The 2,557-nt window shown below is 45.2% G+C and overlaps 1 non-coding gene across 1 annotated transcript; it reads right to left on the bottom strand.

The window, feature by feature from the left end:
- Positions 1–641: 641 nt before the first annotated feature.
- LOC145091092 (small nucleolar RNA R71) lies at positions 642–748 on the bottom strand. Its single transcript, XR_013701980.1, has one exon. It is a non-coding gene; the product is annotated as a small nucleolar RNA R71 (small nucleolar RNA).
- Between the last annotated feature and the right edge of the window lie 1,809 nt (positions 749–2,557).

The raw sequence follows: 2,557 nt of genomic DNA, 5'->3' as shown, positions 1-2,557 counted from the left end.
CTCCGTTTGAAGATCCCGAATCCGAATTGAAAAGAAACAAAGGGAAGGACGTGGAGAGTTCAAGCACACCAAAGAAATCACCATTGTCCAACTTGAAGACTGTTTTTAGGAAAAAGAAGAGCAGTAAATCAGGAGCTTCTAGCGCTTCCTTGACAATTGAGGAGCCAATCCAAGAAGATATTGGATACGAGACCGTGGAAGAAGAGGAGGCAACGTACGAACAAGAAACCGAATCGGAGGAAGAGTTAGCATTCACTATGGCTAACATTGATGAAATTCCCATGGGGGAATGGAAGAAGAGGATGCGCGACGACCATGGCCCGGGACTTGTGCAACCCGCAATTCCCGCAACTGCTACCTTCGAACTAAAAGGTCATATCCTAGCTGCGCTTAAGGAAATACCTTTCTATGGGAAAGATCATGAAGATGCCTACAAACATTTGGATGAAGTAAATGATGTTGCTGATTATTTCAACATTCCAAATGTGACCCGCGAAACTCAACTACTTCGGATGCTTCCGGTAACCTTCAAGGGTGTTGCTAAAGACTGGCTCAAATCACTTCCCCCCGGGTCACTCACTACTTGGGCCAAAATGAAGGAAGAATTTATAGATCACTTTTGACCCCCATCCAAAATAGCCAAACTCAAGAAGGCCATTGCAAACTTTGAACAACAAGCTGGAGAATCTTTATATGAAGCATGGGAGAGGTACAAAAGTCTGCTACGAAATTGCCCACACCATGATCTAAACAGCCAGCAAGAAGTTTCCATCTTTTATGATGGAGTTAATGTCACAACCCGGCAGTTGCTAGACTCACAAGGCCCACTTACAAAGAAGCCACCCCCGGTGATTAAAGAATTAATTGAAGAATTCTCTAAACACTCTAGAGAATACCACAACCCTAGGAATGATGTCACGAGGGGAGCCGCGTACGCTGCTACTGAAGATTTATCCGCGGTCATGGCCATGTTAAAAACCATGGATAGGAGAATGGACAAAATGGATCAAACTATCCATGCCATACGGGTGGGTTGTGAAAACTGCAATGGACCCCACCTCACTAGAGATTGCGATTTGGATGAGCACGGCAACAAAAAGGCACAAGTATGTTATTCGAGTGGTGACCGGTATGATGAAGACTGGCGCAAACAAAAGAAGGAGTGGCTGCCTTACGAAGAGTATAAGAAGGCCAAGGAGGAGAAGTACAGACAAAAAGGAAGAGGCTTTTACCAAAAGGAGGAGCCGGTGCAAGAGAGGAAGCCAAGCTTGGAAGATATGCTAACTAAATTTGTGGCCGCTTCCGAGAAAAGACATAATGACCATGATGCTGCTATCCAAGAAACAAGAACAATGCTCAGGAACCAGCAAGCATCCATCCACAACATAGAAACGCAGCTTGGGCAACTTGCTCAACAACTAAACCAAAGGTCACCGGGTGAGCTTCCTAGCAAAACCGAGAACAACCCACGAGGCGCGCAAGTAAATATTGTTACCACAAGAAGTGGGAAGATTATTACTCCCCTGGCCCCCATTCGAACAGAAGCGAACAAGGACTCACAGAAGGAAGAAACGGAAGTACAAGTCGAAAATCAACACTCACAATCTGAGAGTCCTACTCGCCGAGTAGGACCGATGGACTCGGCGAGTACCTCTGCTAAAACAAGTGATCAGCCACCCTTGAAACCATACCAGCCTCCAATGCCGTACCCAGCCCGAGCCAAGAAGGAGAAGCAGGAAGAGGAATATCAGAAGTTTCTTGATCATATTAAAACTCTTCAAATAAACATTCCTTTCATTGAAGCCGTCATGCAAATGCCCAAGTATGCAAAGTTCCTTAAGGAACTCCTCACTAACAGAAGAAAGATGGAGGAAGTGCAGAAGGTAGTGCTTAATGAGAATTGCTCCGCCGCAATGCTAAACAAATTACCAAAGAAGAAGGGTGATCCGGGGAGCTTAACTTTGCCTTGCCTATTTGGCAACTTGGCTGCAATTCATGCCTTAGCTGATTCTGGAGCAAGTGTGAATCTTATGCCATACTCGTTCTTTAAAAAGCTGGACCTCCCGGAGCCAAGGCCAATTCGAATGGCAATTCATTTGGCAAACAAGACGGTTACTTTTCCAAGAGGCATTTGTGAAGATTTGCTAGTAAAAGTAGACAAATTTGTCTTCCCGGCTGATTTCATCATTCTTGACATGGAGGCGGACCCGCAAGTGCCAATCATCCTTGGAAGGCCCTTCCTCAACACCGCTAGCGCTATCGTAGACATGAGAGATTCTAAGCTCACATTGCGAGTTGGGGACGATTCAGTGACATTCGGGGTAGACCAAGCCATGAAGTACTCAAGGAGTAGTGACGACACGACTTTCTCAATCGACATGCTTGACGAAATATTGGAAGAAGACATACCTAAAGATTCCGGCAAATTTGCAGCTTTGGATGAAGAATTTGATCCAGAAAAGGACTTACTAGAGATTGAAAGACTGTTGGAAGAAGCAGAGTATGAAGAAATAAAGCAGCAAGCTGAAAGAACTACTCGCCGAGTAGACCCGATCTA

The sequence above is a fragment of the Lactuca serriola genome, chromosome 2, assembly GCF_051521515.1.
Source record: "Lactuca serriola cultivar US96UC23 chromosome 2, Lser_US96UC23_V15, whole genome shotgun sequence".
NCBI lineage: Eukaryota > Viridiplantae > Streptophyta > Magnoliopsida > Asterales > Asteraceae > Lactuca > Lactuca serriola.
This window is presented reverse-complemented; position numbering and strand designations above follow the sequence as displayed.